The sequence below is a fragment of the Stigmatopora nigra genome, unplaced genomic scaffold (assembly GCF_051989575.1).
Source record: "Stigmatopora nigra isolate UIUO_SnigA unplaced genomic scaffold, RoL_Snig_1.1 HiC_scaffold_24, whole genome shotgun sequence".
Lineage (NCBI taxonomy): Eukaryota > Metazoa > Chordata > Actinopteri > Syngnathiformes > Syngnathidae > Stigmatopora > Stigmatopora nigra.
This window is the reverse complement of record NW_027551603.1, coordinates 2,500,969-2,515,829: the sequence shown is the minus strand read 5'-3', so window position 1 is coordinate 2,515,829 and position 14,861 is coordinate 2,500,969. Positions and strand designations below refer to the sequence as shown.

General features: G+C 53.0%; 1 non-coding gene and 77 pseudogenes across 1 annotated transcript; all 78 read left to right on the top strand.

The window, feature by feature from the left end:
- Positions 1 to 824: 824 nt before the first annotated feature.
- On the top strand, positions 825 to 943 carry LOC144187820 (5S ribosomal RNA; annotated as a pseudogene).
- Positions 944 to 999: 56 nt separating this feature from the next.
- Positions 1,000 to 1,118, top strand: LOC144187468 (5S ribosomal RNA). The gene has a single exon (XR_013324865.1). It is a non-coding gene; the product is annotated as a 5S ribosomal RNA (ribosomal RNA).
- A 56-nt stretch (positions 1,119 to 1,174) lies between these two features.
- LOC144185791 (5S ribosomal RNA) lies at positions 1,175 to 1,293 on the top strand (annotated as a pseudogene).
- Positions 1,294 to 1,349: 56 nt separating this feature from the next.
- LOC144184701 (5S ribosomal RNA) lies at positions 1,350 to 1,478 on the top strand (annotated as a pseudogene).
- Positions 1,479 to 1,534: 56 nt separating this feature from the next.
- LOC144189670 (5S ribosomal RNA) lies at positions 1,535 to 1,653 on the top strand (annotated as a pseudogene).
- A 56-nt stretch (positions 1,654 to 1,709) lies between these two features.
- On the top strand, positions 1,710 to 1,838 carry LOC144184355 (5S ribosomal RNA; annotated as a pseudogene).
- Positions 1,839 to 1,894: 56 nt separating this feature from the next.
- Positions 1,895 to 2,013, top strand: LOC144184683 (5S ribosomal RNA; annotated as a pseudogene).
- Positions 2,014 to 2,069: 56 nt separating this feature from the next.
- On the top strand, positions 2,070 to 2,188 carry LOC144184391 (5S ribosomal RNA; annotated as a pseudogene).
- Positions 2,189 to 2,244: 56 nt separating this feature from the next.
- LOC144186582 (5S ribosomal RNA) lies at positions 2,245 to 2,373 on the top strand (annotated as a pseudogene).
- Positions 2,374 to 2,429: 56 nt separating this feature from the next.
- On the top strand, positions 2,430 to 2,558 carry LOC144186501 (5S ribosomal RNA; annotated as a pseudogene).
- Positions 2,559 to 2,614: 56 nt separating this feature from the next.
- On the top strand, positions 2,615 to 2,743 carry LOC144186681 (5S ribosomal RNA; annotated as a pseudogene).
- Positions 2,744 to 2,799: 56 nt separating this feature from the next.
- Positions 2,800 to 2,918, top strand: LOC144187935 (5S ribosomal RNA; annotated as a pseudogene).
- A 56-nt stretch (positions 2,919 to 2,974) lies between these two features.
- On the top strand, positions 2,975 to 3,093 carry LOC144182269 (5S ribosomal RNA; annotated as a pseudogene).
- A 56-nt stretch (positions 3,094 to 3,149) lies between these two features.
- LOC144186049 (5S ribosomal RNA) lies at positions 3,150 to 3,268 on the top strand (annotated as a pseudogene).
- A 56-nt stretch (positions 3,269 to 3,324) lies between these two features.
- On the top strand, positions 3,325 to 3,443 carry LOC144189205 (5S ribosomal RNA; annotated as a pseudogene).
- Positions 3,444 to 3,499: 56 nt separating this feature from the next.
- Positions 3,500 to 3,618, top strand: LOC144191931 (5S ribosomal RNA; annotated as a pseudogene).
- Positions 3,619 to 3,674: 56 nt separating this feature from the next.
- Positions 3,675 to 3,793, top strand: LOC144182103 (5S ribosomal RNA; annotated as a pseudogene).
- A 56-nt stretch (positions 3,794 to 3,849) lies between these two features.
- Positions 3,850 to 3,968, top strand: LOC144184187 (5S ribosomal RNA; annotated as a pseudogene).
- A 56-nt stretch (positions 3,969 to 4,024) lies between these two features.
- LOC144190330 (5S ribosomal RNA) lies at positions 4,025 to 4,143 on the top strand (annotated as a pseudogene).
- A 56-nt stretch (positions 4,144 to 4,199) lies between these two features.
- Positions 4,200 to 4,318, top strand: LOC144190715 (5S ribosomal RNA; annotated as a pseudogene).
- Positions 4,319 to 4,374: 56 nt separating this feature from the next.
- Positions 4,375 to 4,493, top strand: LOC144184532 (5S ribosomal RNA; annotated as a pseudogene).
- Positions 4,494 to 4,549: 56 nt separating this feature from the next.
- On the top strand, positions 4,550 to 4,668 carry LOC144184390 (5S ribosomal RNA; annotated as a pseudogene).
- Positions 4,669 to 4,724: 56 nt separating this feature from the next.
- Positions 4,725 to 4,853, top strand: LOC144186581 (5S ribosomal RNA; annotated as a pseudogene).
- A 56-nt stretch (positions 4,854 to 4,909) lies between these two features.
- On the top strand, positions 4,910 to 5,038 carry LOC144186500 (5S ribosomal RNA; annotated as a pseudogene).
- Positions 5,039 to 5,094: 56 nt separating this feature from the next.
- Positions 5,095 to 5,223, top strand: LOC144186680 (5S ribosomal RNA; annotated as a pseudogene).
- A 56-nt stretch (positions 5,224 to 5,279) lies between these two features.
- LOC144187934 (5S ribosomal RNA) lies at positions 5,280 to 5,398 on the top strand (annotated as a pseudogene).
- Positions 5,399 to 5,454: 56 nt separating this feature from the next.
- On the top strand, positions 5,455 to 5,573 carry LOC144189716 (5S ribosomal RNA; annotated as a pseudogene).
- Positions 5,574 to 5,629: 56 nt separating this feature from the next.
- On the top strand, positions 5,630 to 5,748 carry LOC144186048 (5S ribosomal RNA; annotated as a pseudogene).
- A 56-nt stretch (positions 5,749 to 5,804) lies between these two features.
- LOC144190329 (5S ribosomal RNA) lies at positions 5,805 to 5,923 on the top strand (annotated as a pseudogene).
- Positions 5,924 to 5,979: 56 nt separating this feature from the next.
- On the top strand, positions 5,980 to 6,098 carry LOC144191930 (5S ribosomal RNA; annotated as a pseudogene).
- Positions 6,099 to 6,154: 56 nt separating this feature from the next.
- Positions 6,155 to 6,273, top strand: LOC144182102 (5S ribosomal RNA; annotated as a pseudogene).
- A 56-nt stretch (positions 6,274 to 6,329) lies between these two features.
- Positions 6,330 to 6,448, top strand: LOC144184186 (5S ribosomal RNA; annotated as a pseudogene).
- Positions 6,449 to 6,504: 56 nt separating this feature from the next.
- Positions 6,505 to 6,623, top strand: LOC144190328 (5S ribosomal RNA; annotated as a pseudogene).
- Positions 6,624 to 6,679: 56 nt separating this feature from the next.
- Positions 6,680 to 6,798, top strand: LOC144190714 (5S ribosomal RNA; annotated as a pseudogene).
- Positions 6,799 to 6,854: 56 nt separating this feature from the next.
- Positions 6,855 to 6,973, top strand: LOC144184531 (5S ribosomal RNA; annotated as a pseudogene).
- A 56-nt stretch (positions 6,974 to 7,029) lies between these two features.
- LOC144185505 (5S ribosomal RNA) lies at positions 7,030 to 7,148 on the top strand (annotated as a pseudogene).
- A 56-nt stretch (positions 7,149 to 7,204) lies between these two features.
- Positions 7,205 to 7,323, top strand: LOC144190376 (5S ribosomal RNA; annotated as a pseudogene).
- A 56-nt stretch (positions 7,324 to 7,379) lies between these two features.
- Positions 7,380 to 7,508, top strand: LOC144185174 (5S ribosomal RNA; annotated as a pseudogene).
- Positions 7,509 to 7,564: 56 nt separating this feature from the next.
- On the top strand, positions 7,565 to 7,693 carry LOC144185849 (5S ribosomal RNA; annotated as a pseudogene).
- A 56-nt stretch (positions 7,694 to 7,749) lies between these two features.
- LOC144188896 (5S ribosomal RNA) lies at positions 7,750 to 7,868 on the top strand (annotated as a pseudogene).
- A 56-nt stretch (positions 7,869 to 7,924) lies between these two features.
- LOC144185681 (5S ribosomal RNA) lies at positions 7,925 to 8,053 on the top strand (annotated as a pseudogene).
- Positions 8,054 to 8,109: 56 nt separating this feature from the next.
- On the top strand, positions 8,110 to 8,228 carry LOC144183017 (5S ribosomal RNA; annotated as a pseudogene).
- Positions 8,229 to 8,284: 56 nt separating this feature from the next.
- LOC144186295 (5S ribosomal RNA) lies at positions 8,285 to 8,403 on the top strand (annotated as a pseudogene).
- Positions 8,404 to 8,644: 241 nt separating this feature from the next.
- LOC144191428 (5S ribosomal RNA) lies at positions 8,645 to 8,762 on the top strand (annotated as a pseudogene).
- A 56-nt stretch (positions 8,763 to 8,818) lies between these two features.
- Positions 8,819 to 8,937, top strand: LOC144191543 (5S ribosomal RNA; annotated as a pseudogene).
- Positions 8,938 to 8,993: 56 nt separating this feature from the next.
- On the top strand, positions 8,994 to 9,112 carry LOC144189619 (5S ribosomal RNA; annotated as a pseudogene).
- A 56-nt stretch (positions 9,113 to 9,168) lies between these two features.
- LOC144184891 (5S ribosomal RNA) lies at positions 9,169 to 9,297 on the top strand (annotated as a pseudogene).
- Positions 9,298 to 9,353: 56 nt separating this feature from the next.
- On the top strand, positions 9,354 to 9,472 carry LOC144188514 (5S ribosomal RNA; annotated as a pseudogene).
- A 56-nt stretch (positions 9,473 to 9,528) lies between these two features.
- Positions 9,529 to 9,647, top strand: LOC144187705 (5S ribosomal RNA; annotated as a pseudogene).
- A 56-nt stretch (positions 9,648 to 9,703) lies between these two features.
- Positions 9,704 to 9,832, top strand: LOC144185377 (5S ribosomal RNA; annotated as a pseudogene).
- Positions 9,833 to 9,888: 56 nt separating this feature from the next.
- Positions 9,889 to 10,017, top strand: LOC144187164 (5S ribosomal RNA; annotated as a pseudogene).
- A 56-nt stretch (positions 10,018 to 10,073) lies between these two features.
- LOC144187880 (5S ribosomal RNA) lies at positions 10,074 to 10,192 on the top strand (annotated as a pseudogene).
- A 56-nt stretch (positions 10,193 to 10,248) lies between these two features.
- Positions 10,249 to 10,377, top strand: LOC144185249 (5S ribosomal RNA; annotated as a pseudogene).
- Positions 10,378 to 10,433: 56 nt separating this feature from the next.
- Positions 10,434 to 10,562, top strand: LOC144184061 (5S ribosomal RNA; annotated as a pseudogene).
- Positions 10,563 to 10,618: 56 nt separating this feature from the next.
- LOC144185873 (5S ribosomal RNA) lies at positions 10,619 to 10,747 on the top strand (annotated as a pseudogene).
- Positions 10,748 to 10,803: 56 nt separating this feature from the next.
- Positions 10,804 to 10,922, top strand: LOC144188403 (5S ribosomal RNA; annotated as a pseudogene).
- Positions 10,923 to 10,978: 56 nt separating this feature from the next.
- LOC144187113 (5S ribosomal RNA) lies at positions 10,979 to 11,097 on the top strand (annotated as a pseudogene).
- Positions 11,098 to 11,153: 56 nt separating this feature from the next.
- On the top strand, positions 11,154 to 11,272 carry LOC144182008 (5S ribosomal RNA; annotated as a pseudogene).
- A 56-nt stretch (positions 11,273 to 11,328) lies between these two features.
- LOC144185281 (5S ribosomal RNA) lies at positions 11,329 to 11,447 on the top strand (annotated as a pseudogene).
- A 56-nt stretch (positions 11,448 to 11,503) lies between these two features.
- Positions 11,504 to 11,632, top strand: LOC144184674 (5S ribosomal RNA; annotated as a pseudogene).
- A 56-nt stretch (positions 11,633 to 11,688) lies between these two features.
- LOC144184223 (5S ribosomal RNA) lies at positions 11,689 to 11,807 on the top strand (annotated as a pseudogene).
- Positions 11,808 to 11,863: 56 nt separating this feature from the next.
- On the top strand, positions 11,864 to 11,992 carry LOC144186279 (5S ribosomal RNA; annotated as a pseudogene).
- Positions 11,993 to 12,048: 56 nt separating this feature from the next.
- LOC144182768 (5S ribosomal RNA) lies at positions 12,049 to 12,167 on the top strand (annotated as a pseudogene).
- Positions 12,168 to 12,223: 56 nt separating this feature from the next.
- Positions 12,224 to 12,342, top strand: LOC144184563 (5S ribosomal RNA; annotated as a pseudogene).
- Positions 12,343 to 12,398: 56 nt separating this feature from the next.
- LOC144188895 (5S ribosomal RNA) lies at positions 12,399 to 12,517 on the top strand (annotated as a pseudogene).
- A 56-nt stretch (positions 12,518 to 12,573) lies between these two features.
- On the top strand, positions 12,574 to 12,692 carry LOC144188417 (5S ribosomal RNA; annotated as a pseudogene).
- Positions 12,693 to 12,748: 56 nt separating this feature from the next.
- On the top strand, positions 12,749 to 12,867 carry LOC144190518 (5S ribosomal RNA; annotated as a pseudogene).
- Positions 12,868 to 12,923: 56 nt separating this feature from the next.
- On the top strand, positions 12,924 to 13,042 carry LOC144182081 (5S ribosomal RNA; annotated as a pseudogene).
- Positions 13,043 to 13,098: 56 nt separating this feature from the next.
- LOC144184060 (5S ribosomal RNA) lies at positions 13,099 to 13,227 on the top strand (annotated as a pseudogene).
- Positions 13,228 to 13,283: 56 nt separating this feature from the next.
- Positions 13,284 to 13,412, top strand: LOC144185872 (5S ribosomal RNA; annotated as a pseudogene).
- A 56-nt stretch (positions 13,413 to 13,468) lies between these two features.
- LOC144188402 (5S ribosomal RNA) lies at positions 13,469 to 13,587 on the top strand (annotated as a pseudogene).
- Positions 13,588 to 13,643: 56 nt separating this feature from the next.
- LOC144187112 (5S ribosomal RNA) lies at positions 13,644 to 13,762 on the top strand (annotated as a pseudogene).
- Positions 13,763 to 13,818: 56 nt separating this feature from the next.
- On the top strand, positions 13,819 to 13,937 carry LOC144182007 (5S ribosomal RNA; annotated as a pseudogene).
- Positions 13,938 to 13,993: 56 nt separating this feature from the next.
- Positions 13,994 to 14,112, top strand: LOC144185279 (5S ribosomal RNA; annotated as a pseudogene).
- Positions 14,113 to 14,168: 56 nt separating this feature from the next.
- LOC144184673 (5S ribosomal RNA) lies at positions 14,169 to 14,297 on the top strand (annotated as a pseudogene).
- A 56-nt stretch (positions 14,298 to 14,353) lies between these two features.
- Positions 14,354 to 14,472, top strand: LOC144184222 (5S ribosomal RNA; annotated as a pseudogene).
- A 56-nt stretch (positions 14,473 to 14,528) lies between these two features.
- LOC144186277 (5S ribosomal RNA) lies at positions 14,529 to 14,657 on the top strand (annotated as a pseudogene).
- A 56-nt stretch (positions 14,658 to 14,713) lies between these two features.
- On the top strand, positions 14,714 to 14,832 carry LOC144182766 (5S ribosomal RNA; annotated as a pseudogene).
- Positions 14,833 to 14,861: the final 29 nt, after the last annotated feature.

Sequence of the window (14,861 nt, the reverse complement as noted above, 5' to 3'; positions counted from 1 at the left end):
GGAGCAATATAATTTTAGTTTCAGTGAAATGAAAAATCTACAATAGTGTTCCAATAAATTGGTGGTTATTGAAGTGCTATACCAATTGAATGTAATTTCTGGTAAAATTCTGTAGCTCCAGTGTTTAACCATAAATCCTATGTGATTTTTTGTTTTACAGTATAAAATGTGAAAACACTTATAAATCCCATTTAAATTCAGTGAATTCATTTAGTTGTGCTGCCACTACAACATTGCACCCAATCGGTTAGTCTTTAATTGAATCTGATTACCAGTCGATTTGAATTGAATGACTTGACCCCGCTGAGATATTTTCTCTAAAAGAATAATGGAGTTGCTTATTTGACTATTTAGTATTGTTATTTTGTTATCTTTTTGCATTTGGTGCTTTTTTTAAACATCTACTACTTTACATTATAATTGCTTGATCTGAGGTAGTTGGGTTGTACAGGTTTAAATCAAAATTCAAAGTACGGTAATACACATATATACACACGATGCAACAGATGTGCAGTCCATTTGCAGCGTCCAGAAGTAAAACAACATGTGAAAATTGAGTGTATAGAGTGCAAAAAGTCTTACTGCAATCAAGCTGACTTTACTCCTTTGTTATTATTGCTGACTCAAAGACAAATACCAATTTGGCCTGAAATGCACAAAAGTAAAACATAGCTGTATATATTCCTGCCTTTTCCCCCCTCTTTTATAACCTGAATATTCCAACTGACTTTGAATAATGTCAAATCCCAATTGATTTGGGTAGCAGGTGTAGAAGGTCGAATTAATACTTTAGCTCATGGGTGTCCATCTGCAAGAGCAGTACCGCTCACGGCCATACCACCCTGAAAAGGCCTGATCTCGTCCGATCTCGGAAGCCAAGCATGGTTCGGCCTGGTTAGTACCTGATTGGGAGACCGCTTGGGAATACCAGGTGCTGTGAGCATCATACCCCGCATCTTTTTCGACATTTCATGGGTGTCCATCTGCAAGAGCGGTATTGCTCACGGCCATACCACCCTGAAAAGGCCCGATCTCGTCCGATCTTGGAAGCCAAGCATGGTTGGGCCTGGTTAGTACCTGATTGGGAGACCGCTTGGGAATACCAGGTGCTGTGAGCATCATACCCCGCATCTTTTTCGACATTTCATGGGTGTCCATCTGCAAAAGCAGTACCGCTCACGGCCATACCACCCTGAAAAGGCCCGATCTCGCCCGATCTCGGAAGCCAAGCATTGTTCGGCCTGTTTAGTACCTGATTGGGAGACCGCTTGGGATTACCAGGTGCTGTGAGCATCAGACCCCGCATCTTTTTCGACATTTCATGGGTGTCCATCTGCAAGAGCAGTACCGCTCTCGGCCATACCACCCTGATAAGGCCCGATCTCGCCCGATCTCGTCCGATCTCGGCAGCCAAGCATGGTTCGGCCTGGTTAGTACCTGATTGGGAGACCGCTTGGGAATACCAGGTGCTGTGAGCATCATACCCCGCATCTTTTTCGACATTTCATGGGTGTCCATCTGCAAAAGCAGTACTGCTCACGGCCATACCACCCTGAAAAGGCCCGATCTCGTCCGATCTAGGAAGCCAAGCATGGTTTGGCCTGGTTAGTACCTGATTGGGAGACCGCTTGGGAATACCAGGTGCTGTGAGCATCATACCCCGCATCTTTTTCGACATTTCATGGGTGTCCATCTGCTAGTGCAGTACCGCTCACGGCCATACCACCCTGAAAAGGCCCGATCTCGCCCGATCTCGTCCGTTCTCGGCAGCCAAGCATGGTTCGGCCTGGTTAGTACCTGATTGGGAGACCGCTTGGGAATACCAGGTGCTGTGAGCATCTTGCCCCGCATCTTTTTCGACATTTCATGGGTGTCCATCTGCAAGAGTAGTATCGCTCACGGCCATACCACCCTGAAAAGGCCCAATCTCCTCCGATCTCGGAAGCCCAGCATGGTTCGGCCTGGTAAGTACCTGATTGGGAGACCGCTTGGGAATACCAGGTGCTGTGAGCATCATACCCCGCATCTTTTTCGACATTTCATGGGTGTCCATCTGCAAAAGTTGTACCGCTCACGGCCATACCACCCTGAAAAGGCCCGATCTTGACCGATCTAGGAAGCCAAGCATGGTTTGGCCTGGTTAGTACCTGATTGGGAGACCGCTTGGGAATACCAGGTGCTGTGAGCATCATACCCCGCATCTTATTCGACATTTCATGGGTGTCCATCTGCTAGTGCAGTACCGCTCACGGGCATACCACCCTGAAAAGGCCCGATCTCGTCCGATCTCGTCCGATCTCGGAAGCCAAACATGGATCGGCCTGGTTAGTACCTAATTGGGAGACCGCTTGGGAATACCAGGTGCTGTGAGCATCATACCCCGCATCTTTTTCGACATTTCATGGGTGTCCATCTGCTAGTGCAGTACCGCTCACGGCCATACCACCCTGAAAAGGCCCGATCTCGTCCGATCTCGTCCGATCTAGGAAGCCAAGCATGGTTTGGCCTGGTTAGTACCTGATTGGGAGACCGCTTTGGAATACCAGGTGCTGTGAGCATCATACCCCGCATCTTTTTCGACATTTCATGGGTGTCCATCTGCTAGTGCAGTACCGCTCACAGCCATACCACCCTGAAAAGGCCCGATCTCGTCCGATCTCGTCCGATCTCGGCAGCCAAGCATGGTTCGGCCTGGTTAGAACCTGATTGGGAGACCGCTTGGGAATACCAGGTGCTGTGAGCATCATACCCCGCATCTTTTTCGACATTTCATGGGTGTCCATCTGCAAGAGCAGCACCGCTCACGGCCATACCACCCTGAAAAGGCCCGGTCTCGTCCGATCTCGGAAGCCAAGCATGGTTCGGCCTGGTTAGTACCTGATTGGGAGACCGCTTGGGAATACCAGGTGCTGTGAGCATCATACCCTGCATCTTTTTCGACATTTCATGGGTGTCCATCTGCTAGTGCAGTACCGCTCACGGCCATACCACCCTGAAAAGGCCCGATCTCGCCCGATCTCGGCAGCCAAGCATGGTTCGGCCTGGTTAGTTCCTGATTGGGAGACCGCTTGGGAATACCAGGTGCTGTGAGCATCATACCCCGCATCTTTTTCGACATTTCATGGGTGTCCATCTGCTGGTAGAGTACCGCTCACGGCCATACCACCCTGAAAAGGCCTGATCTCGTCCAATCTCGGACGCCAAGCATGGTTCGGCCTGGTTAGTACCTGATTGGGAGACCGCTTGGGAATACCAGGTGCTCTGAGCATCATACCCCGCATCTTTTTCGACATTTCATGGGTGTCCATCTGCAAGAGCAGTACCGCTCACGGCCATACCACCCTGAAAAGGCCCGATCTCGCTCGATCTCGGCAGCCAAGCATGGTTAGGCCTGGTTAGTACCTGATTGGGAGACCGCTTGGGAATACCAGGTGCTGTGAGCATCATACCCCGCATCTTTTTCGACATTTCATGGGTGTCCATCTGCTAATGCAGTACCGCTCACGGCCATACCACCCTGAAAAGGCCCGATCTCGTCCGATCTCGGCAGCCAAGCATGGTTCGGCCTGTTTAGTACCTGATTGGGAGACCGCTTGGGAATACCATGTGCTGTGAGCATCATACCCCGCATTGTTTTCGACATTTCATGGGTGTCCATCTGCTAGTGCAGTACTGCTCACGGCCATACCACCCTGAAAAGGCCCGATCTTGTCCGATCTCGGAAGCCAAGCATGGTTCAGCCTGTTTAGTACCTGAATGGGAGACCGCTTGGGAATACCAGGTGCTGTGAGCATCATACCCCGCATGTTTTTCGACATTTCATGGGTGTCCATCTGCTAGAGCAGTACCGCTCACGGCCATACCACCCTGAAAAGGCCTGATCTCGTCCAATCTCGGAAGCCAAGCATGGTTTGGCCTGGTTAGTACCTGATTGGGAGACCGCTTGGGAATACCAGGTGCTCTGAGCATCATACCCCGCATCTTTTTCAAAATTTCATGGAAGTCCATCTGCAGGAGCAGTACCGCTCACGGCCATACCACCCTGAAAAGGCCCGATCTCGCTCGATCTCGGCAGCCAAGCATGGTTCGGCCTGGTTAGTACCTGATTGGGAGACCGCTTGGGAATACCAGGTGCTGTGAGCATCATACCCCGCATCTTTTTCGACATTTCATGGGTGTCCATCTGCTAATGCAGTACCGCTCACGGCCATACCACCCTGAAAAGGCCCGATCTCGTCCGATCTCGGAAGCCAAGCATCGTTCGGCCTGTTTAGTACCTGATTGGGAGACCGCTTGGGAATACCAGGTGCTGTGAGCATCATACCCCGCATCTTTTTCGACATTTCATGGGTGTCCATCTGCTAGTGCAGTACCGCTCACGGCCATACCACCCTGAAAAGGCCCGATCTCGTCCAATCTCGGAAGCCAAGCATGGTTCGGCCTGTTTAGTACCTGATTGGGAGACCGTTTGGGAATACCAGGTTCTGTGAGCATCATACCCCGCATCTTATTCGACATTTCATGGGTGTCCATCTGCTAGTGCAGTACCGCTCACGGCCATACCACCCTGAAAAGGCCCGATCTTGACCGATCTAGGAAGCCAAGCATGGTTTGGCCTGGTTAGTACCTGATTGGGAGACCGCTTGGGAATACCAGGTGCTGTGAGCATCATACCCCGCATCTTATTCGACATTTCATGGGTGTCCATCTGCTAGTGCAGTACCGCTCACGGGCATACCACCCTGAAAAGGCCCGATCTCGTCCGATCTCGTCCGATCTCGGAAGCCAAACATGGATCGGCCTGGTTAGTACCTAATTGGGAGACCGCTTGGGAATACCAGGTGCTGTGAGCATCATACCCCGCATCTTTTTCGACATTTCATGGGTGTCCATCTGCTAGTGCAGTACCGCTCACGGCCATACCACCCTGAAAAGGCCCGATCTCGTCCGATCTCGTCCGATCTAGGAAGCCAAGCATGGTTTGGCCTGGTTAGTACCTGATTGGGAGACCGCTTTGGAATACCAGGTGCTGTGAGCATCATACCCCGCATCTTTTTCGACATTTAATGGGTGTCCATCTGCTAGTGCAGTACCGCTCACAGCCATACCACCCTGAAAAGGCCCGATCTCGTCCGATCTCGTCCGATCTCGGCAGCCAAGCATGGTTCGGCCTGGTTAGAACCTGATTGGGAGACCGCTTGGGAATACCAGGTGCTGTGAGCATCATACCCCGCATCTTTTTCGACATTTCATGGGTGTCCATCTGCAAGAGCAGCACCGCTCACGGCCATACCACCCTGAAAAGGCCCGGTCTCGTCCGATCTCGGAAGCCAAGCATGGTTCGGCCTGGTTAGTACCTGATTGGGAGACCGCTTGGGAATACCAGGTGCTGTGAGCATCATACCCTGCATCTTTTTCGACATTTCATGGGTGTCCATCTGCTAGTGCAGTACCGCTCACGGCCATACCACCCTGAAAAGGCCCGATCTCGCCCGATCTCGGCAGCCAAGCATGGTTCGGCCTGGTTAGTACCTGATTGGGAGACCGCTTGGGAATACCAGGTGCTGTGAGCATCATACCCCGCATCTTTTTCGACATTTCATGGGTGTCCATCTGCTGGTAGAGTACCGCTCACGGCCATACCACCCTGAAAAGGCCTGATCTCGTCCAATCTCGGACGCCAAGCATGGTTCGGCCTGGTTAGTACCTGATTGGGAGACCGCTTGGGAATACCAGGTGCTCTGAGCATCATACCCCGCATCTTTTTCGACATTTCATGGGTGTCCATCTGCAAGAGCAGTACCGCTCACGGCCATACCACCCTGAAAAGGCCCGATCTCGCTCGATCTCGGCAGCCAAGCATGGTTCGGCCTGGTTAGTACCTGATTGGGAGACCGCTTGGGAATACCAGGTGCTGTGAGCATCATACCCCGCATCTTTTTCGACATTTCATGGGTGTCCATCTGCTAATGCAGTACCGCTCACGGCCATACCACCCTGAAAAGGCCCGATCTCGTCCGATCTCGGCAGCCAAGCATGGTTCGGCCTGTTTAGTACCTGATTGGGAGACCGCTTGGGAATACCATGTGCTGTGAGCATCATACCCCGCATTGTTTTCGACATTTCATGGGTGTCCATCTGCTAGTGCAGTACTGCTCACGGCCATACCACCCTGAAAAGGCCCGATCTTGTCCGATCTCGGAAGCCAAGCATGGTTCAGCCTGTTTAGTACCTGAATGGGAGACCGCTTGGGAATACCAGGTGCTGTGAGCATCATACCCCGCATGTTTTTCGACATTTCATGGGTGTCCATCTGCTAGAGCAGTACCGCTCACGGCCATACCACCCTGAAAAGGCCTGATCTCGTCCAATCTCGGAAGCCAAGCATGGTTTGGCCTGGTTAGTACCTGATTGGGAGACCGCTTGGGAATACCAGGTGCTCTGAGCATCATACCCCGCATCTTTTTCAAAATTTCATGGAAGTCCATCTGCAGGAGCAGTACCGCTCACGGCCATACCACCCTGAAAAGGCCCGATCTCGCTCGATCTCGGCAGCCAAGCATGGTTCGGCCTGGTTAGTACCTGATTGGGAGACCGCTTGGGAATACCAGGTGCTGTGAGCATCATACCCCGCATCTTTTTCGACATTTCATGGGTGTCCATCTGCTAATGCAGTACCGCTCACGGCCATACCACCCTGAAAAGGCCCGATCTCGTCCGATCTCGGAAGCCAAGCATCGTTCGGCCTGTTTAGTACCTGATTGGGAGACCGCTTGGGAATACCAGGTGCTGTGAGCATCATACCCCGCATCTTTTTCGACATTTCATGGGTGTCCATCTGCTAGTGCAGTACCGCTCACGGCCATACCACCCTGAAAAGGCCCGATCTCGTCCAATCTCGGAAGCCAAGCATGGTTCGGCCTGTTTAGTACCTGATTGGGAGACCGTTTGGGAATACCAGGTTCTGTGAGCATCATACCCCGCATCTTTTTCGACATTTCATGGGTGTCCATCTGCTAGTGCAGTACCGCTCACGGCCATACCACCCTGAAAAGGCCCGATCTCGCCCGATCTCGGAAGCCAAGCATGATTCGGCCTGGTTAGTACCTGATTGGAAGACCGCTTGGGAATACCAGGTGCTGTGATTATCATACCCCGCATCTTTTTCGAAATTTCATGGGTGTCCATCTGCAAGAGCAGTACCGTTCACGGCCATACCACCCTGAAAAGGCCCGATCTCGCCCGACCTCGGAAGCCAAGCATGGTTCGGCCTGGTTAGTACCTGATTGGGAGACCGCTTGGGAATACCAGGTGCTGTGAGCATCATACCCCGCATCTTTTTCGACATTTCATGGGTGTCCATCTGCAAGAGCAGTACCGCTGACGGCCATACCACCCTGAAAAGGCCCGATCTCGTCCGATCTCGTCCGATCTCGGCAGCCAAGCATGGTTCGGCCTGGTTAGTACCTGATTGGGAGACCGCTTGGGAATACCAGGTGCTGTGAGCATCATACCCCGCATCTTTTTCGACATTTCATGGGTGTCCATCTGCAAGAGCAGTACCGCTGACGGCCATACCACCCTGAAAAGGCCCGTTCTCGTCCGATCTCGTCCGATCTCGGCAGCCAAGCATGGTTCGGCCTGGTTAGTACCTGATTGGGAGACCGCTTGGGAATACCAGGTGCTGTGAGCATCATACCCTGCATCTTTTTCGACATTTCATGGGTGTCCATCTGCTAAAGCAGTACCGCTCACGGCCATACCACCCTGAAAAGGCCCGATCTCGTCCGATCTCGGCAGCCAAGCATGGTTCGGCCTGTTTAGTACCTGATTGGGAGACCGCTTGGGAATACCAGGTGCTGTGAGCATCATACCCCGCATCTTTTTCGACATTTCATGGGTGTCCATCTGCAAGAGCAGTACCACTCACGGCCATACCACCCTGAAAAGGCCCGATCTCGCCCGACCTCGTCCGATCTCGGCAGCCAAGCATGGTTCGGCCTGGTTAGTACCTGATTGGGAGACCGCTTGGGAATACCAGGTGCTGTGAGAACCATGCCCCGCATCTTTTTCGACATTTCATGGGTGTCCATCTGCGAGAGCAGTACCGCTTACGGCCATACCACCCTGAAAAGGCCCGATCTCGTCCGATCTCGAAAGCCAAGCATTGTTCGGCCTGTTTAGTACCTGATTGGGAGACCGCTTGGGAATACCAGGTGCTGTGAGCATCATACCCCGCATCTTTTTCGACATTTCATGGGTGTCCATCTGCATGAACAGTACCGCTCACAGCCATACCACCCTGAAAAGGCCTGATCTCGCCCGATCTCGGAAGCCAAGCATTGTTCGGCCTGTTTAGTACCTGATTGGGAGACCGCTTGGGAATACCAGGTGCTGTGAGAACCATGCCCCGCATCTTTTTCGACATTTCATGGGTGTCCATCTGCAAGAGCAGTACCGCTCACGGCCATACCACCCTGAAAAGGCCCGATCTCGTCCGATCTCGTCCGATCTTGGAAGCCAAGCATGGTTCGGCCTGGTTGGTATCTGATTGGGAGACCGCTTGGGAATACCAGGTTCTGTGAGAACCATGCCCCGCATCTTTTTCGACATTTCATGGGTGTCCATCTGCAAAAGCAGTACCGCTCACGGCCATATCACCCTGAAAGACCCGATCTCGTCCGATCTCGGAAGCCAAGCATGGTTCGGCCTGTTTAGTACCTGATTGGGAGACCGCTTGGGAATACCAGGTGCTGTGAGCATCATACCCCGCATCATTTTCGACATTTCATGGGTGTCCATCTGCAAGAGCAGTACAGCTCACGGCCATACCACCCTGAAAAGGCCCGATCTCGTCCGATCTCGGAAGCCAAGCATGGTTCGGCCTGTTTAGTACCTGATTGGGAGAACGCTTGGGAATACCAGGTGCTGTGAGCATCATACCCCGCATCTTTTTCGACATTTCATGGGTGTCCATCTGCAAGAGTAGTACCGCTCACGGCCATACCACCCTGAAAAGGCCCGATCTCGTCCGTTCTCGGCAGCCAAGCATGGTTCGGCCTGGTTAGTACCTGATTGGGAGACCGCTTGGGAATACCAGGTGCTGTGAGCATCATACCCCGCATCTTTTTCGACATTTCATTGGTGTCCATCTGCAAGAGCAGTACCGCTCACGGCCATACCACCCTGATGAGGCCTGATCTCGCCCGATCTCGTCCGATCTCGGCAGCCAAGCATGGTTCGGCCTGGTTAGTACCTGATTGGGAGACCGCTTCGGAATACCAGGTGCTGTGAGCATCATACCCCGCATCTTTTTCGACATTTCATGGGTGTCCATCTGCAAGTGCAATATCGCTCACGGCCATACCACCCTGAAAAGGCCCGATCTCGCCCGATCTCGGAAGCCAAGCATGGTTCGGCCTGGTTAGTACCTGATTGGGAGACCGCTTGGGAATACCAGGTGCTGTGAGCATCATACCCCGCATCTTTTTCGACATTTCATGGGTGTCCATCTGCTAGTGCAGTACCGCTCACGGCCATACCACCCTGAAAAGGCCCGATCTCGTCCGATCTCGGAAGCCAAGCATGGTTCGGCCTGTTTAGTACCTGATTGGGAGACCGCTTGGGAATACCAGGTGCTGTGAGCATCATACCCCGCATCTTTTTCGACATTTCATGGATGTCCATCTGCAAGAGCAGTACCGCTCACGGCCATACCACCCTGATAAGGCCCGATCTCGCCCGATCTTGTCCGATCTCGGCAGCCAAGCATGGTTCGGCCTGGTTAGTACCCGATTGGGAGACCGCTTGGGAATACCAGGTGCTGTGAGCATCATACCCCGCATCTTTTTCGACATTTCATGGGTGTCCATCTGCTAGTGCAGTACCGCTCAAGGCCATACCACCCTGATAAGGCCCGATCTCGCCCGATTTCGTCCGATCTCGGCAGCCAAGCATGGTTCGGCCTGTTTAGTACCTGATTGGGAGACCGCTTGGGAATACCAGGTGCTGTGAGCATCATACCTCGAATCTTTTTCGACATTTCATGGGTGTCCATCTGCAATAGCAGTACCGCTCACGGCCATACCACCCTGAAAAGGCCCGATCTCATCTGATCTCGGAAGCCAATCATGGTTCGGCCTGGTTAGTACCTGATTGGGAGACCGCTTGGGAATACCAGGTGCTGTGAGCATCATACCCCGCATCTTTTTCGACATTTCATGGGTGTCCATCTGCTAGTGCAGTACCGCTCACGGCCATACCACCCTGATAAGGCCCGATCTCGTCCGATCTCGTCCGATCTCGGCAGCCAAGCATGGTTCGGCCTGTTTAGTACCTGATTGGGAGACCGCTTGGGAATACCAGGTGCTGTGAGCATCATACCCCGCATCTTTTTCGACATTTCATGGGTGTCCATCTGCAAGAGCAGTACCGCTCACGGCCATACCACCCTGAAAAGGCCCGATCTCGCCCGATCTCGCCCGATCTCGGCAGCCAAGCATGGTTCGGCCTGGTTAGTACCTGATTGGGAGACCGCTTGGGAATACCAGGTGCTGTGAGCATCATACCCTGCATCTTTTTCGACATTTCATGGGTGTCCATCTGCAAGAGCAGTACCGCTCACGGCCATACCACCCTGAAAAGGTCCGGTCTCGCCCGATCTCGTCCGATCTCGGCAGCCAAGCATGGTTCGGCCTGGTTAGTACCTGATTGGGAGACAGCTTGGGAATACCAGGTGCTGTGAGCATCATACCCCGCATATTTTTCGACATTTCATGGGTGTCCATCTGCAAGAGAAGTACCGCTCACGGCCATACCACCCTGTAAAGGCCCGATCTCGTCCGATCTTGGAAGCCAAGCATGGTTCGGCCTGGTTAGTACCTGATTGGGAGACCTCTTGGGAATACCAGGTGCTGTGAGCATCATACCCCGCATTTTTTTCGACATTTCATGGGTGTCCATCTGCATGAGCAGTACTACTCACGGCCATACCACCCTGAAAAGGCCTGATCTCGTCCGATATCGGAAGCCAAGCATGGTTCATCCTGTTTAGTACCTGATTGGGAGACCGCTTGGGAATACCAGGTGCTGTGAGCATCATACCCCGCATCTTTTTCGACATTTCATGGGTGTCCATCTGCAAGAGCGGTACCGCTCACGGCCATACCACCCTGAAAAGGCCCGATCTCGTCCGATTTCGGAAGGCAAGCATGGTTCGGCCTGGTAAGTACCTGATTGGGAGACCACTTTGGAATACCAGGTGCTGTGAGCATCATTCCCCGCATCTTTTTCGACATTTCATGGGTGTCCATCTGCAAAAGCAGTACCGCTCACGGCCATACCACCCTGAAAAGGCCCGATCTCGCCCGATCTAGGAAGCCAAGCATCGTTCGGCCTGGTTAGTACCTGATTGGGAGACCGCTTGGGAATACCAGGTGCTGTGAGCATCATACCCCGCATCTTTTTCGACATTTCATGGGTGTCCATCTGCTAGTGCAGTACCGCTCACGGCCATACCACCCTGAAAAGGCCCGATCTCGTCCGATCTCGTCCGATCTCGGAAGCCAAACATGGATCGGCCTGGTTAGTACCTAATTGGGAGACCGCTTGGGAATACCAGGTGCTGTGAGCATCATACCCCGCATCTTTTTCGACATTTCATGGGTGTCCATCTGCTAGTGCAGTACCGCTCACGGCCATACCACCCTGAAAAGGCCCGATCTCGTCCGATCTAGGAAGCCAAGCATTGTTCGACCTGGTTAGTACCTGATTGGGAGACCGCTTGGGAATACCAGGTGCTGTGAGCATCATACCCCGCATCTTTTTCGACATTTCATGGGTGTCCATCTGCTAGTGCAGTACCGCTCACAGCCATACCACCCTGAAAAGGCCCGATCTCGTCCGATCTCGTCCGATCTCGGCAGCCAAGCATGGTTCGGCCTGGTTAGTACCTGATTGGGAGACCGCTTGGGAATACCACGTGCTGTGAGCATCATACCCCGCATCTTTTTCGACATTTCATGGGTGTCCATCTGCAAAAGCAGTACCGCTCACGGCCATACCACCCTGAAAAGGCCCGATCTCACCCGATCTCGGAGGCCAAGCATGTTTCGGCCTGGTTAGTACCTGATTGGGAGACCGCTTGGGAATACCAGGTGCTGTGAGCATCATACCCCGCATCTTTTTCGACATTTCATGGGTGTCCATCTGCAAAGACAATACCGCTCACGGCCATACCACCCTGAAAAGGCCCGATCTCGTCCGAACTCGGAAGCCAAGCATGGTTCGGCCTGGTTAGTACCTGATTGGGAGACCGCTTGGGAATACCAGGTACTGTGAGCATCATACCCTGCATCTTTTTCGACATTTCACGGGTGTCCATCTGCTAGTGCAGTACCGCTCACGGCCATACCACCCTGAAAAGGCCCGATCTCGTCCGATCTCGGCAGCCAAGCATGGTTCGGCCTGTTTAGTACCTGATTGGGAGACCGCTTGGGAATACCAGGTGCTGTGAGCATCATACCCCGCATCTTTTTCGACATTTCATGGGTGTCCATCTGCAAGAGCAGTACCGCTCACGGCCATACCACCCTGAAAAAGCCCGATCTCGTCCGATCTCGGAAGCCAAGCATGGTTCGGCCTGGTTAGTACCTGATTGGGAGACCGCTTGGGAATACCAGGTGCTGTGAGCATCATACCCCGCATCTTTTTCGACATTTCATGGGTGTCCATCTGCTAGTGCAGCACCGCTCACGGCCATACCACCCTGAAAAGGCCCGATCTCGTCCGATTTCGGAAGCCAAGCATGGTTCGGCCTGGTTAGTAGCTGATTGGGAGACCGCTTGGGAATACCAGGTGCTGTGAGCATCATACCCCGCATCTTTTTCGACATTTCATGGGTGTCCATCTGCAAGAGTAGTACCGCTCACGGCCATACCACCCTGAAAAGGCCCGATCTCGTCCGTTCTCGGCAGCCAAGCATTGTTCGGCCTGGTTAGTACCTGATTGGGAGACCGCTTGGGAATACCAGGTGCTGTGAGCATCATACCCCGCATCTTTTTCGACATTTCATGGGTGTCCATCTGCAAGAGCAGTACCGCTCACGGCCATACCACCCTGAAAAGGCCCGATCTCGCCCGATCTCGCCCGATCTCGGCAGCCAAGCATGGTTCGGCCTGGTTAGTACCTGATTGGGAGACCGCTTGGGAATACCAGGTGCTGTGAGCATCATACCCTGCATCTTTTTCGACATTTCATGGGTGTCCATCTGCAAGAGCAGTACCGCTCACGGCCATACCACCCTGAAAAGGTCCGGTCTCGCCCGATCTCGTCCGATCTCGGCAGCCAAGCATGGTTCGGCCTGGTTAGTACCTGATTGGGAGACAGCTTGGGAATACCAGGTGCTGTGAGCATCATACCCCGCATATTTTTCGACATTTCATGGGTGTCCATCTGCAAGAGAAGTACCGCTCACGGCCATACCACCCTGTAAAGGCCCGATCTCGTCCGATCTTGGAAGCCAAGCATGGTTCGGCCTGGTTAGTACCTGATTGGGAGACCTCTTGGGAATACCAGGTGCTGTGAGCATCATACCCCGCATTTTTTTCGACATTTCATGGGTGTCCATCTGCATGAGCAGTACTACTCACGGCCATACCACCCTGAAAAGGCCTGATCTCGTCCGATATCGGAAGCCAAGCATGGTTCATCCTGTTTAGTACCTGATTGGGAGACCGCTTGGGAATACCAGGTGCTGTGAGCATCATACCCCGCATCTTTTTCGACATTTCATGGGTGTCCATCTGCAAGAGCGGTACCGCTCACGGCCATACCACCCTGAAAAGGCCCGATCTCGTCCGATTTCGGAAGGCAAGCATGGTTCGGCCTGGTAAGTACCTGATTGGGAGACCACTTTGGAATACCAGGTGCTGTGAGCATCATTCCCCGCATCTTTTTCGACATTTCATGGGTGTCCATCTGCAAAAGCAGTACCGCTCACGGCCATACCACCCTGAAAAGGCCCGATCTCGCCCGATCTAGGAAGCCAAGCATCGTTCGGCCTGGTTAGTACCTGATTGGGAGACCGCTTGGGAATACCAGGTGCTGTGAGCATCATACCCCGCATCTTTTTCGACATTTCATGGGTGTCCATCTGCTAGTGCAGTACCGCTCACGGCCATACCACCCTGAAAAGGCCCGATCTCGTCCGATCTCGTCCGATCTCGGAAGCCAAACATGGATCGGCCTGGTTAGTACCTAATTGGGAGACCGCTTGGGAATACCAGGTGCTGTGAGCATCATACCCCGCATCTTTTTCGACATTTCATGGGTGTCCATCTGCTAGTGCAGTACCGCTCACGGCCATACCACCCTGAAAAGGCCCGATCTCGTCCGATCTAGGAAGCCAAGCATTGTTCGACCTGGTTAGTACCTGATTGGGAGACCGCTTGGGAATACCAGGTGCTGTGAGCATCATACCCCGCATCTTTTTCGACATTTCATGGGTGTCCATCTGCTAGTGCAGTACCGCTCACAGCCATACCACCCTGAAAAGGCCCGATCTCGTCCGATCTCGTCCGATCTCGGCAGCCAAGCATGGTTCGGCCTGGTTAGTACCTGATTGGGAGACCGCTTGGGAATACCACGTGCTGTGAGCATCATACCCCGCATCTTTTTCGACATTTCATGGGTGTCCATCTGCAAAAGCAGTACCGCTCACGGCCATACCACCCTGAAAAGGCCCGATCTCACCCGATCTCGGAGGCCAAGCATGTTTCGGCCTGGTTAGTACCTGATTGGGAGACCGCTTGGGAATACCAGGTGCTGTGAGCATCATACCCCGCATCTTTTTCGACATTTCA